This window comes from Amphiura filiformis, chromosome 17 (genome assembly GCF_039555335.1).
Source record: "Amphiura filiformis chromosome 17, Afil_fr2py, whole genome shotgun sequence".
NCBI classification, from domain to species: Eukaryota; Metazoa; Echinodermata; class Ophiuroidea; order Amphilepidida; family Amphiuridae; genus Amphiura; species Amphiura filiformis.
The window spans coordinates 25,995,432-26,011,084 of record NC_092644.1 but is presented as its reverse complement, the minus strand read 5'-3'; positions in this window follow the sequence as shown (position 1 = coordinate 26,011,084).

Genomic DNA, 15,653 nt, shown 5'->3' with positions numbered 1-15,653 from the left:
GAGCTCACATAGATAGATGAATACAATAACAAGTTAATCACATTGACGATCACCAGAAGGGGAGGACGTTTGACCTTTTGACCCAACGTCATAAAATTATTTATTACGATTTCAAAAAATATATATTCAAAATTTTTGTTTATTGCAGAATAAAAGATAACTTACTGTTAGTTTTGTTTTATTTTTAATTCAAATTGGTGCAATTTTTTCAGAATCCTTAAAACAAAAGATTCATGTAATAATTATGACGAGAACGATATGGGTCAAAAGGTCATCCCAATTAATTTGCATAATATGCACATTCTCGTTACGATTACTACAAGAAACTCTAAGGATTCTGAAAACCCCGTTCAATTTAATTAGAAATAAAAAAAGTAAAGTTATCATATTATGTTTTATTCTACAACATAAATTAGAAAGACAAAAATTTAATTTTAAATTAATTTTGTAAATCGTAAAAAATAATTTTCATTTCGTTGAGTCAAAGCGGTAAAAGGTCCTCCTCATTTGTCATTGGGATTTCATGAACAGCAATGCTAATCAATGCAACATTTCCTCAATTGGTATAGAATTTCAATTAATAATATTGGAAAAATAGTGATTTTTATGATGTTTTAATTTATCCGCACATGTACTTTTTGTTTACTTATGTAAAATAGTTAGAATTTCTTCAAAAATATGTACTTTTGGACTTCTTCCATTATTGTTTTGTCTTAGACGCGAATGATTTTCATTAAATGGCTGTTATAGGGCCTATGATTGTAAGCTGATCAGGGTCTGCGCTGAGGTAGTTGCATTCCTGAATGATGCTGATATGAATGATGTATGGCATTAAGTCAGTGGCGTAACCAGTGGGGGGGCCAGGGGGGGCAAGCTGCCCCCGGTCACAAAAAACTGGGAAGAAGAGCTAAAAATTGGGAAGGGGAAAAGGGAGAAGGAGAGAAAAGAGGGAAGAGAAAGGGAAAGAAGAGAAAAAGAGGGAAGAAAGAGGAAGAAAAGAAAAGAGGGAAGAAAAAGGGAAGGAGAAGAGAAAGGGAAGGGGGAAGAGAAAAGGAAAGAAAGAGGAAGAAGATCTATACTACTTTCATTGTGAAATTTGTACTCTGAAACACTGATTTTTTAGCTTCTAATATATGCCAAAAACCAGGAGCTTCAGAAAAAAAAAAGCCAGGAAAACCAGGAGCCCCTTGACCCCCGCCGGGGTTTGCCCCTGGACCCCACCGGTTTATCACTTCGTGGCAAGCCGCTGTAACGCTTCGCGGCAAGCCGCTCGCTATGCTACAACTTTTGATCAGAAATTGGGAAATTTTTCAATCTTGCCCCCCCGGAAGGTCAGGTCTGGTTACGCCCCTGCGTTAAGTTATAATTGTACCAGCTTATTTGTTCTTTTTTGTACCGTGGTAAGGCTAAATAGCTCACAAACAAAGACGAACAAAGTTATATATAAAAACAGTTTGTGTACAGCTTTGTTAAAAGTAAAATAACAACAATAAAATCTTAGTTTCGTAAGGCTTTTGTTTTTCTCGTTTATTCGATACTCTGATTCATCGGTGGAGTTTAGAGTTGTAAAAGATCATTATAGGCCTACAAACCTGGTGCTTAATTTATCTTTACAATAATGATGTGTGTTTAGAGTAAATATAATTTTTTCTGTATGACATTAATTGTATCTTATTGTTCAACTTTTATCACTCATCTAATATTGTAAAGATATGCAAAAAATATATAAAATTGTATTACCCAACACACTCAAAATGTTTTCAAAAGGGTTTAAAACAATTTCTATAATCAAAACGTTTATAACATTAGATATCGGGTTATATACAAGTAATGAAATGTTTAACATTTTTTTAAATGTCAAAATGTTATTGCAAAATAATACGGTTTTTTTTTCCAAACGTTTAAAACAATACCAATTAACACTAAGGGACGCACCATTAGACTTCAAGGGGGGGGGGGGCTAGGAAAAGATTTCCCCGACCCCAACTTCCTACCCCGCCCCTTGAAGTCTAATGGTGCGTCCCTAAAGTAACATTATGCGAGAATGTTTTGCAGCAAGTTAAATAAATCAATGTTATTAAACGTTTTGTACACTTTATAACCCGACATTGAAACGTTTTTCTGGCAACCTTTTTTTTTTTTTAACCCTTAGCGAATGTTTTCGAAACGTTTTGTGTTTGCTGGGAAGACCTAATATATTATAGTGGTAATTTTTCTACTTCAATAAGTTGTAAGATATGTATAATATGTACATAAAATGGGATATATTGCTGTAGCAATTATTAAAAGTTTTGCGTTCTTTTTAACTTCTGTGTGACAATGTCTATTTCATTCATTCATTGGCTGCATGAAAAGGAGACGTTTTATTTATTTTTTCTTTTAGTAGATTTTTTCCCTAAAAATACGAAATTATTTTAGAAAAAAGTAAGGGTATGTACATGATATATCTTATAGAATGTTTTCGAGTACTTCGAATTCAAAACTTTCCTTGAAAGATCTTATCAAGGTGTTTCGTTGCATTACTGTTGAACGCAGGAAGCATAGTCAATAAGGCCGATGAACTCACTAACGTAATATTCAATTTGAATCCTATACCAACGATTATTGGCATATCCGAATCGTGGCTGAACGAAAATATTAGTGACTCTGAACTTTCTATGAATAACTGTTATCAAGTTTTTAGACATGACCGCCCGTCTAGAGGCGGTGGCGTATGTCTTCTTATTCATGACTCTCTTAAACCAAAGTTATGTTCTAATTTGATTGATGAAAATTGTGAAATGGTGTGGGTTGAGTGCAAAGTTGGCAGTGTCCATATTAAGATTTGTTGTTATTATCGCCCTCCTCGTCGTAACATAAACACTATTCCCATATTGAGCAATAGCTTAGCTCTTACTTCTGGATCCGGTTTGCCCATTGGAGCTAGCCATAAGATTATTGTCATAGGTGACTTCAATGTCAACCTCTTGGACCAATCCCACTATCTGTTCAATGATATCTCTGATTTTATGTCTGCTCATAACCTCCATCAATCTGTCTCTGAGCCAACTTACCACGCACCCAACACTACTCCCTCTCTCATTGATCACATATATTGTAATGATCCTGATTTGATTACCAATGTCAATCACCTTCCTCCTGTTGGTGCTTGTTATCATTCTGTTATTCACTGCAGTCTTGATATTCAGCTAACCAAACCCGACGTTGTACGCCGCAAAATCTGGCAATACAGCAAAGCCGACTGGGAAAAGGCCAATTATATATTGTCCACTTACCAACTCACCAAATGGGAGGATGTTGATAGTGCATGGAATCATTTCCATTCTTTTTTCATTGACGTTATCACAGAATGTGTCCCTCAAAAGACTGTCTCATGCAAATCAAAAAATCCACCTTGGTTAAATGGGGACTTGCGAAAAATGTGTCGCAAGAAACATATTCTTTTAAGAAAATGGAAAAAAAAAAAAAATGATGCACTCTATGCCAAATACAAAACTATCAGAAACAAATTAAGTAATGAACTTAAGTATGCTAAACAATCTTTCTTTGACAATCTCCTTGACAATGATTCTCCTAGCAAACGTTTTTGGAGTTATTGCAAGTCCAGGTCAGGTAAATCTCCAATTCCTGATAGTGTTCACCATAACGGCACTTCTGGTACCACTTCGGCTGAGATTGCCAATATTTTTTGTAATTTCTTTTCCGAATGCTTCAATGACTCCAATATTTCTGACATTCCATCTCTCCATTATGACATTTCTTCCTTTATCTCTCTTTGCAGTTGTTCCAGCGATGACATCCACCCCTTAATCTCCAAGCTTAACAACAACTCAGCCGCTGGGATTGATGGAATCACAAGCCTCATGTTGAAACACACTGTGGTTACTGTCTCGCCTATTCTTTCTGATATTTTCAACTTGAGTCTCATAACTGGCCGTATTCCTGATGCATGGAAACTGTCTCGAGTGATCCCTGTTTTCAAGTCTGGGGATCCTCACGCTGCCTCTAACTACAGACCTATCTCTTTGCAACCAATTTGCAGTAAGCTTCTGGAAAAGGTTATTCATAGTCAAGTTTTGCAGCATCTCATCAACAATAATATTCTCACAAACAGACAGTTTGGTTTCTTACCCAAGTCTTCCACCACGGATGCACTCTCAACTGCTCTTTATGAATGGTACAATCACCTTGAGGATCGCAAAAGCATCGCCATGGCTCTTTTGACCTATCCAAAGCCTTTGACCGCGTCCCCACAGCCCTCTGCTCCATAAACTCAGAGCTGTTGGTATTTCCGGTCCACTCCTCTCTTGGTTCAGGTCTTACCTGTCCAACAGGTCCCAGTTGGTTGCTATCCGTGGTGTGGACTCTCAATCTGTTCCTGTGCTTTCTGGAGTTCCCCAGGGCTCTGTCCTGGGGCCTCTGTTGTTTCTTATCTATGTTAATGACTTGTGTCTTTCTTCCTTTTCTTTAAACAGTTCTCTTGTTCTTTATGCAGACGATACTACTCTCTTCAAGCCTATCTCTGCTCCTGATGACTTGGTTGATTTCCAATCCGACATTAATTCCATCCATTCTTGGTTCTCCCTTAATCACCTTTCTGTCAATTCCTCCAAAACAAAAGTCATGGTCATTTCCACTAAGAAGGACCCTTTTCCGGATCTCAATCTCACTCTTAACAACCTGCCTATTGAACGTGTGTCATCTGCGAAATTTCTTGGTGTCTGGCTGTCTGACAAGCTTTCCTGGAATCTTCACATTGATAACATATGCAGAAAAGCTCGCAAAATCATCGGCTTCATTCATAGATCTTTCCAATCAGCCCCTTCAGCATCCGTCGTTCTTTGTACTTGGCCTTGGTTCGCCCCATTCTGGAGTATGGTTGTACTACTTGGCATCCTCTTAACATAACCCTTACCAACCGTCTTGAGTCTACCCAAAGATTCGCCTGTCGTGTCATTCTTCAGTCTTGGAACCTCTCCCATGAGGACCTTCTATTGGATTCCGACCTGCCTCTTCTTAGTAAGCGTCGTGATGTTGCTTCTCTGTGTCACTTATTTAAAATCTTTGCCAATCTTTGTTCTTCTCCCAACCCTTTCCAGCCTCATCCCAGACCTGGTCTACGAAACCTCAATTCCCGCGCTGTTCAAGTTCCTTTCCGCCGGCTTTCATTGTCCCAGAGATCATTTTATCCGTTTGCCTCCTCCATCTGGAATTATCTCCCTGAAGCTATTGTCAATGCTTCTTCCCTCCAGGCCTTCAAATTGGCCATCCAGTCCCACCTCCTCTAACCAGTTCACTTAATTTATGTTTTGTTTTATTTTATTCTGTATTGATTATATGTATTTTCTAGTAATGTTTCTGATTTTAATGTTAGGGCAATCCTTCAATTTATTGTGTAATCAATATTGGATCTGCCTGGCCTTGTGCCAAATGTTATAAATAAATAAATAAATTACTGTGTATACAAATGGTATAATCTATACTCATATAGGCCTATTAATGAAAGTTTTGAATTTGAATTCCTGGAAAACATTTCAAAACTTACTTAATACTTACTTAAAACTCACGAGTAACTCAGATTCAGAGCGAAACTTGAAACTTCTTCAATCTTGAAACAATAACTGATAAGTGTTGAACACCACACCACACAAACATAATAACATAGCAGCAAAATAACTGATGCCGTCACACACAACAGATTGATGTTTCAACTGGAGAGATGGAATCACTGGACTAGCTACGCATACGTTACAAACTTTTTGACTATGAAATAAAACGCAAGCAGAGGGCGGTTGTTGACGGAGAGCATTAGCACTAATGCGTTCGGGTGTGCCACAGGGCACGGTGTAAGGCCCACCAATCGTTTTGCTCTTCATTAACGACCTGCTCACCATAACATCATCAGCCAGGCTATATTTGCAGATGGCTGCAATGTATAGAGACATCAAAGGGCAAAAGCCTGTGTAAGGTTTAGAGACATTAACATTTCACAATATATAATGGTAATTGAAAGAAAAAGTGCCAATGTTCGTCAAATGACGTCATGGACGTAAATATCAATCTCCTAATTTGCGTATTGCCGCCATTCCTCCAGCTAGCTCTTCCAAACAGGGCCGGATTTACCCATTGGTAAATGTTCGCAATTTTGGGTATTTACTGGGAAAAACTGGGGGCGCAAGAGTACTGACATCCCCCCATAGGCCCCATTCCACCCCACCACGCCACTGACGAAAGCATGACTGAATGGGTCCCGGTTGAAAGGCATGCATTTCGTTGAACTACGTACATGTATACATATAACAGAAGTGTATCACGGCCTACTCCCGGGGCCTACTAGACCCTAACATGAATAGGCCTATAATTGAACTCTAATGACAAATAAAAACCATGACGTCACAAGTTTTTATGAACTTAAGTTAAATGTTTTTTATCCTTACAAGTTGTACGTACATTGCTCACATAAACATTGTGATTAAAATACAGTGTCTTACCCCCTCTGGTTGCTTCGGCGTAGCCATGAAGTTCAGCATCAATGCACACATCAATGGTACTAATTCTGTCGGTCCGTGTCACGTCACTTCCGGTTGATGATGTTCGAGTGAAAACAAGTCCCTGATTCGATTTTTGTTGATGATTTCTGTCATTGGTGTTTTGTAAATTTCGATCACAAATAGTCAGTGGAATCAAACAACCGTTTCTAAGTCTTCAGAGTGAAAGAAACTTACTTGATTTACCGTTTATATAGCAGTGTTGTAGTCGAGTCTTCGTCATCCGAGTCCGAGTCCTTGGTGTCCGAGTCCAAGTCCGAGTCCGAGTCCCTGCCAATTTTTGATGTCCGAGTCCGAGTCCGAGTCGAGTCCGAGTCCGAGTCCGAGTCCTTATGTATCAAATTCAAGCCCCGCGATTTTCACCAATTCTTTATCAACGTAGGTACATATACTTAACCAGAATTTTAGTTCTATTATAATATTTTCTTGTAAATACATAATTTGCTAGTCCCACCTAGCATGCCTAGTATTGTTTTGGGGCTGTGCAATTATGCGGAGCCCAAGGAGGGGTGATATTGCAAAAAATGCTTATCCCTCTTGGCCCGCTAAAAATCGCTTCCCCCCTCCCGGCCTGCTAAAAATCTTTGCACCCCCTTTGCGCATTTGGGATCCCAATTTACAAACCTTAAATGGTTTAGATATAGGTATATGTTGCGAGCGCAGTGAGTAGGGAAATTTGCATATAAATGTAAGGGTTTCCGTACTGTTTTCTAAGCCTTGGAGCGTTTTATTTGAAAGGTGTCCCATATGTGCCAAAAATTGTTTGTTCCCCCCTCTCGGTTTACCAAAAATTGCTTCCACCCTCCCTCTCGACCGGCCAACAAATCCCGGCAACAAATAGGCCTTAGGTAGCAAACCTTGGAAACAGAGTACCATCACAGGCTCACAGTAATTTATTAGGCTTGTGTTTTAAAGAGGCAAAAGATGCAATATGACAATCAAAATATTACGTCACTACCAAACTTCAGGTGCCAAACTTAGGAGTGTTGCATCTGGCTGTAGGTCTATGCAGTATTATTCCGGGGGTGGGGGACACTCGTATGTAAAGGTCGTACGGGTATGTGCGGCGGTCAAGGGTCCCTTTTTCAGGCTCTCCGGCAGTTCCATAAGACCCACATTTGCAATCATGCTCCAGTTCATTGAGCCTGGGCCTAACACTAAATTGTAGCTCTTTAGCTCAAATTTGGAAACATTTTGAATTTGTTAGCTCCAATAAAGCCTATAATTTGGCCTAATTTCAGTTCACATACCTTCACAAAAATGTTGAAATTTCAGTTCATCAAGCCCCTATTACCCACCCCTTTGCCCCCAAATCAGTTCTTTGTTCCCAAAGTTCGGCACAGCCCACCCCTACCAAAATTTAACTTGAGTGTCCCAGGATATTATTATTTATGTACATTCTAGACTTGCGTCTAACAAAGCAGTCATGTCAAAACAAACGATTATGATTAAAATCCATTTAAACCAATTAAAGATATAGGCTAACTGAAAGCAATCTTGCTTTTTGGTTGTACTTTTATTTACAAACTGAATTTATTTGCATACAAAATTACTTAAATTAATCATGTGATCATTGATCAAGCATAAGAAGAAGTTTGCAATGAACGAAAATAAAAGACCTAAAAAGACCCTATTTTGCCGGACTCGAGGAGGACTCGAAGCCGAGTCCCCGAGTCCTTGAGGTCCGAGTCCGAGTCCGAGTCCGAGTCCTTAGCTTCCGAGTCCAAGTCCGAGTCCGAGTCCTTGAAAAAAGGACTCGAGTCCGGACTCGAGTCCGAGTCCGAGTCCTGAGTCCTCCAACACTATATACTGACAAACTTCAAATTAAATTCCATGGTCGAGTGTTGTTTTTTCCGAAATTGAATGCCACTCCAGCAACATCGCTATGTAGCCTCCTTCACAGCCGGTTTCTGCTGTTCACAACAAACCGTGAGCCACATGCAGTTTGGGCCCGAGACTAGAGATAGCCCGGATGTTCGACCGACAGAATATAAGAAATTTTGTTTTCAGCTATTTACATATCAGTTTGGATTCAAAATGTTTGATGGAAAATAAAGTCACTCTATCAAGATCGAGAAAGCTCATGAGCTTCCAATCACGATTAATCATGAGCTCATACAACTGTATTATTTTAAAAATACGAAACAAGTATTTTGTTATGCAGCTCAGTAGGCCTATTATAAGATGCATGCGTACCATATTTTAATATTAATCATTGATGCATACTCGTGATTCTAGAAAAATACAGCACTAATTTTTTGGAATTAAAAAATGCAATTTGAGGTAAAATGAGCATGTTTTCTTACAATTAATTGTATAGTCACACAAATATTCTAAGCTCAATTCTAAGCATTAAAAATTTGCCCTATGAAGGCTAAGACGTTAGCTCAGAATTTATGTTATTTTTTTAATAATTGGTCATGAAAAAGATTATCATGTTTTCAAAAAAAAAAATAGAACGCATAACTTGAAATAAGTCTTTGTCATGGCATACGAAAAGTTCACTAAAACCCCGGCCTAAAACGCATGTTTTTGGCCCTTATTTCCAGAAAAGGATTAAAAATGGACTTCTACATGTCTAGTCTGACCTAACAAAATGATAATTGAGCTATGCATGGCGGTTACAAAGTAAACACATGCGCATTTACTTTCTAAACACTATGAAAGTAAACATGTTGAAATGTTTAGAATCTAAATACTCTCATGTGTTTACTCTTTGTGTTTATGTGTTTACTTTGGTGTTTAGGTGTCCTATACCTTTACCGTGTAAATGAAAAATTAAACACCTTGCAGTGTTTAAAAAGTGTGACAGAAACCCTAAACACTTGTATTTACAGTGCCAGCTATGCTTCATTTGGAAAACAGGATATTTTTTTAATCCAACAAAATTAGTGCTGTATTTTTCTGGAATAGGAAATATGAATATCATTATTAAATTTATTTATCAATATTACTTCCTTATTCTATTCACACTTCAACACCGTAAACCGACCACGGGAAAAGAATCAGTGTTAATATACGGGATAACACTTTTCAACACTTCAACACGTTTGATGTACGTAAAATAATATACGACGCGTTGCTAGAAAATTAACACTATACCGTAAACGTTCGCCTAATGGCGCTATGGAGTGCATGGAAATGAGAGAGCGCCATCCCTGTAAAAGCCGACTATTATCACTGATCATTAAGGGTACGTGTAGTTACTAAGGGTGAAACCTATCGACACATACAATTATGAACAAGATCGAACAAACTTGTTCATGATAATGCGGTAATCATTCACCTGATACGTTGTGGCCCAGTGAGCAGAGCATTAGACTATAGTGCGAGGATAAAGAGAACTTGTGGAGAAGATTGTTGGTTCGAATTCTCATGCAGTAATTTCTGACAGATTATGATGTCTGTCAATGTTTTTTTTCTGATTTGAGGAAATTTTATTCTCTATTTTATCTTTAACATTGTTTATATAATTTTATTATTTTATCTTGTATGTGTCTTTTTTCATGCTTTGTTTTTATCGTTTCATTTTAATCAAATGTTGTAATGAACCTATTTGATTGTATAAGCATTTGTTATGTGTGTGAGACGAACTGTCGTAGTCGGGATTATGCACTTTCAGTTTCTCACGCGTTTGAACGGGAATTGGATTGCGTACTTTTTCGATGTCTAGTGAGCAAATTTCTTCAATATTTTGAGAAAATGATGTCAAATTTTCTATTCTATATTGTTTGGTAATAATGTCTTTTGCCAATAGTATGTTTAAAGTTGTAATTTTGTGGTTTTGATCGCAAAGATCGGATATTTTCGTTCCCGATTCGAATTCTGAACCCTTCGCAAGGGTGCCGATTTCGGCAGAACTTTGACGATAATTTTGCCTTTTTGACACTAAAATGCATTCGATCCTTAATTTTGTTTCAACCGAGTCTTAAATTAGCAAGCACAATAAGGTTGGTACCACTTTTATATACATTGATAAAATTTTTAAGATTTTTTTCAAGTTTCTAACTGGCGCAAATCGTTAAGTGTGTATTTTCCATTGACATCCAAAATGGGAAATACGAGTCTGATGGACATAGGAACGGCGTCCATGAGACTCAGCGAGTCTAAACTGTCGTGTGCGACAAGTCTTTCAATTCGCGCGAGTGTCCTTGCCTATGCATCAGTGGTCATAAGAGGTATATCATTTTATTCGAAAGGGGGGGTCCCAAATATACGGGGGTCATAAAGTCTTGGAAAGAATAATATGAGGGGGTCATGAAATGTTTTATGACCAAAATGTAGGGAGTCACACGATGACCACAGAAAGTGTGTTATTTTATTCAAAAAGACTGATTTCAATACAATTTTGGGGTTTGGGATCATAAAATTTTTGTTGCCGAAATAGGGGTGCGCAATTTTATTGACGCAGACTTTTGTAAATTTGGGACCCCCTTCCGAAAAAAAAATGATAGCCCTCTAAGAGGATTCAAAAGATAACCCTCTGCCCCAATAATCCCTAGCTATATTTGTTTGAAACTGTTCCACGGAGGATGTATCATAATAGGCTCAGTCTTCAAATGATATAAATAAAATTTGAATGAGTGAACGAACAAAATCATACAACGACCAACTGAATAGAGGCTGTGCATATGACGTATCATCCCGTAAATATGGCGGGTAGGGGGAAGTGGGGCAAATTGGTCCACCTAATGTCCCATTTTGCCCCACCAGATTTTACTCGGCTATAATACTAATACCCGACAACTTGCCACAAGTGACCACTACAAAACAAAAGGTACATCACCAAGTGTCTAGTAGACTTACGTTTCACAAAATTGGTGCCGGTCGGCCTCCGGCTTCATTATTTTATTAAGGTGTCTTTAAGGCGTCCCATTTTACCCCACTGCAAGATTTTTCTGTAACAGAGGCTGGGGTAAAATGGGACAGCTGGGGTAAAATGGGACGCCATTGATTTACTATGGGACTTTTTTTGTTGGGGCAAAATGGGACAGTTTGAGTTAGCACACAGTAAATCAATGGCGTCCCATTTTACCCCAATTTGGCATATTTCTAAAAGAAAGCTTTTCTTATAATTTTCGAAGAAAAAAGTTACAATTGTTGTCTTATTTAATTGAAAGGGTAGCTTAGAAGTTATTTTTTAATTTGAGAAACACTAATCCGGACCATTGATTCAGATATTGAGCCACAAGTCGTGACCTCTGCTTAGACGTGACAAAAAATGGAATACTTATTTTGATGTGTTAAGCTTACGGCCCTCAGAAGTTCCTGTTTAATGAAGAATGGTACTTTTAAACGGTTTGAAATATAAATAGACATTATATCAAAGTTTTGGTGCAAAAATGGGCAAAATGTGACTATTTTAAGGTATAAATGTATTTCCGAAATCACTGTCCCAAATTACCCTGTGTCCCAATTTGCCCCAAGTTACCCTACTCAAATGCATTCAACAAAAACATGATTGCATCTACCGCGACAGTTTGTCTCACACACATAACAAAATGCACTACGATCAAATAGGTTGATGACAACATTTGATTGAATGGACTGCACTGCGCCATGATTACGGGGAAGAAATCGGTTCAAATCCTTTGTTTGGAGCCAATCGATAAACGCAAGGCCTCTATAGCTATCATTGAATACTGGCTAGGATTCCACAACACAATGAGAACATGTTATAAGGCGCTTTGGAAGGCACACAATATCCCAATGGCTTTCCATATTATATGCACTCAACAACTATTCAGTATCGAAGCCCGGTATCGAAGTTACGTAATGTTACTATGTCAACGGGATCACGCGCTTAAAATATTAAGTAATGAACCACGATCGAAACAATCAGTACAGAAAAAGGCATACCAAAATAGCGTGATCGTAATGATCGCCATACAAACAGTGCTTGGTTCCGATACCATCACGGAGTTACGTAACTACTTCGTGGTCTGATAGAGCCTGTTTATAGTGAGCCAGATTATCCGGTATTTAGGGTATAAGTACATCTTATACGGTATTGGTCGCCACTATAAACAGACCAATAGCGCTATTTGCCGCACATATTATACGGAACTGATATCCTTCGAAATCGATGGATATTGCAGTATATTCATTCCGTATACGGCCACTATAAACAGACAGGGATTAACGATACCGTTATTCAAGGAAGTGGAGCAGGGTAATATAACTCTCCGAGCTCAAATTTGTCACTGCAATAACACATCACCTAAAAATATAGTACGGTACTGTCGCAATAATGTTTTAAAAAATGGCCGGTATGGTTTCGACGGTAAACTATTTGAAACTGGCACCATATTTGTGTCTCCCACATTGCATTGCGGTGACCTCGAACACGCTGAGTTCAATCACCTCGGATTCAGAATAGCGCTATTGATTGCCACTATAAACAGCCGAGATAACGGATAAGTCACATTCTATCCTAATCCCATATGCGTATAAGGATACCGTATAAATACCGTACACCACTATAAACACGCTCATAGAGCGTGTTTATAGTGAGACAGATTATACGGTATTTAGCTGGACTGCCACGCAGTCTATATTTGTTTATGTTTTACTAACCATTGCAAATCTAGACTACGCGGTAGTTTAGCTAAATAACGGAAAGATTGTCTCACTATAAACACGCTCATAGTTATATGATCAATGATCAATGGTCTGATCTACTTGGGTTCGATCCAAAAGAAAAAATAGCTGATCATTTATAATGCATAAATAAATAAAGTAATGCGGTTACACAATTTGAAACATTGAGGCCGTTCTATTTTTCAAAGGTCATTTAACTGTTAAATGTAGTGGAATATATCACGCATTGATAGGTAGCAGGTGGAGCAAATTTTGTCAGCGGTTTTTGTTGCAGTTTGTTCGCAGTGCCTATTTATCTAAAAAAAAAAAAAAATTGAAATTAAATTAAAAAAAATTCACAATATTCATTCTTAAAATGGGGACAAAATCCAAAAACATTTCTTGACCCTTCTTCACATAAAAGTGGGAGCAGAAATCAAGATTCGAACAAGTACCATTCACCATTCAAGGCGCACCCTCTACCGACTGAGCTAACGGGTCAGACAATAGCAGGGTGTAATTTTCAACTGAAGAATATTAAAAAATATGAAGAAATTACAATGTTATAAAAAGATTTACCAAAATGAGTTAGGTATAACGTATGAATCGATTTACAAATTAAGTCAAATGGCACTTTGAGAAAGAATACCTGAAGAAACCCCAAAACATATGCTGCTCTAGCAACTAACCTAGTGACCTAAAGTATTGGGTCATGTCACGATATTTTTTTCTGATGCACTATGGCCAGGTTGCTCAATTTAACATACACGTATCCTTAATGCTGTTGAGATTTTACAAGGATGGCGCTCTCACATTTCTAAGAATCCAAAAGCGCCATTAGGCGAACGTTTACGGTATTTAACACGTTTACAGGGGTATTTTTATTGTGAAGTTTTGATGTTTCTAGAGTTATATTCTAGACTACACTGTTAGAAAATTTTAAACAACCGCTGTTTACCATGCAGGTGCATCGCTCAACCGTGTTTCAACAACTTGTTTAAAAGTTTTAACAACTTGTTTAAAAGTTTCAACAACTTGTTTAAACGTTTCAACAACTTGTTTAAAAGTTTCAACAACTTGTTTAATAGTTCAAGTAACATTTATTTAAATTTTTAAAGAAGTTGTTTAATTTTACTTTTAAACAAGGTTGAACAATGCACATGGTAAACAGTAGTATTTGTTTAAAATCTTGCAAGTTGTTGACACAACTATAAACAACATTGTTTAAAACTTAAGACAACATGTTATAACACAAACCTAAACAATATTGTTTAACTTGTTTAAAACTTTAAACAACAACACTTTAAACAACGTTTTTAAACAGCAAAACTTTAAACAGTGTTTTAACAGTGTATTTTGATACTTCCCAGCCCATCCATTTACTTTTTGCATATATTTAACCATTCCCTTTTAAAAAGGTCTTTTATCATCATTGGCGGAACAAAAACGCTTAGACCCAAAAAGTGGACTTCACCCGTAAAAATTAATTAACCTTTGTAACGAGGACCTTCTTAATCTTTGGTATATATTTTACCCTGAAAAGTGAACCTTTTGACATGTTAGGGACCGTTCACAAGCACTTGTTAGGGGGGGGGGGGGCTGATGCAAAAATAATTTCATCGCGAATTTTTTTTCTGAATAGCGGGTTTGTTTAAAATGACCCGCTTACCAGAAAACCTGCCAATCAGAAACCCGCTAATCAGAAGGCTACTCAGAAACTGTTTTCTGAGTAGCGGCCTTCTGATTAACGGGCCATTTGCAGAATCACACCCTCTATTCAGACAATCCGCCACTCGGAAAACCCAGTTCTCAGGATTATGGTTAGGGCTAGGGTTAGGGCTAAGGTTAGGGCTAGGGCTTAGGGTTAGGGCTTAGGGTTAGGGCTAACTCAGTTCTTTCAAATGATTAAAACAGCCCACTATTTTTATAGTCGGAATTCTGAATAGCAGGTCTGCATGCGAGGTAAAAAGGGTACCGTTTTCTTGTATTAAAGAGGCGACGGATATTTTCACTTTACATAAAAATTCCTCATAGAACCCCAAAGTTGATCTCTGAATTTAAAAGATTATACGAAACAGTAATCTTTAGTGAGAAGTATCCCCCTCCCCTTTGCCCCATGAGATGCTGGTAGCCCTGCTATTAAAGATATTTAAAACATTTTTTATACTTCCATTTTGACAGTTTTCGTCAACGTTTTTCCCAGTGAAAATTGCCTCCCCCCTTGGAACCCCCCCCCCCCCCCCCGAGTGTGAGTTAAATTAACATTTTGCAAAGCATGCATTTTGGCACATGAAAACCGCATAATTTTTGTATGTTACTAAATTATGTGGTTTTGCACGCATCACCAGTGCCTGATTAATTTGTATGATGACCCGTATAATGATGAGCTTAAAGAATTTCGCAAGACCAACCATACGTGTTAATTGCTATAAAATAATGATTCAACTTTTAATCACATAAATTACACCTCAAACTATTATGTCATGACTCCGCGAAAAGGCCTTATAAAATTAATATTTTACTTCT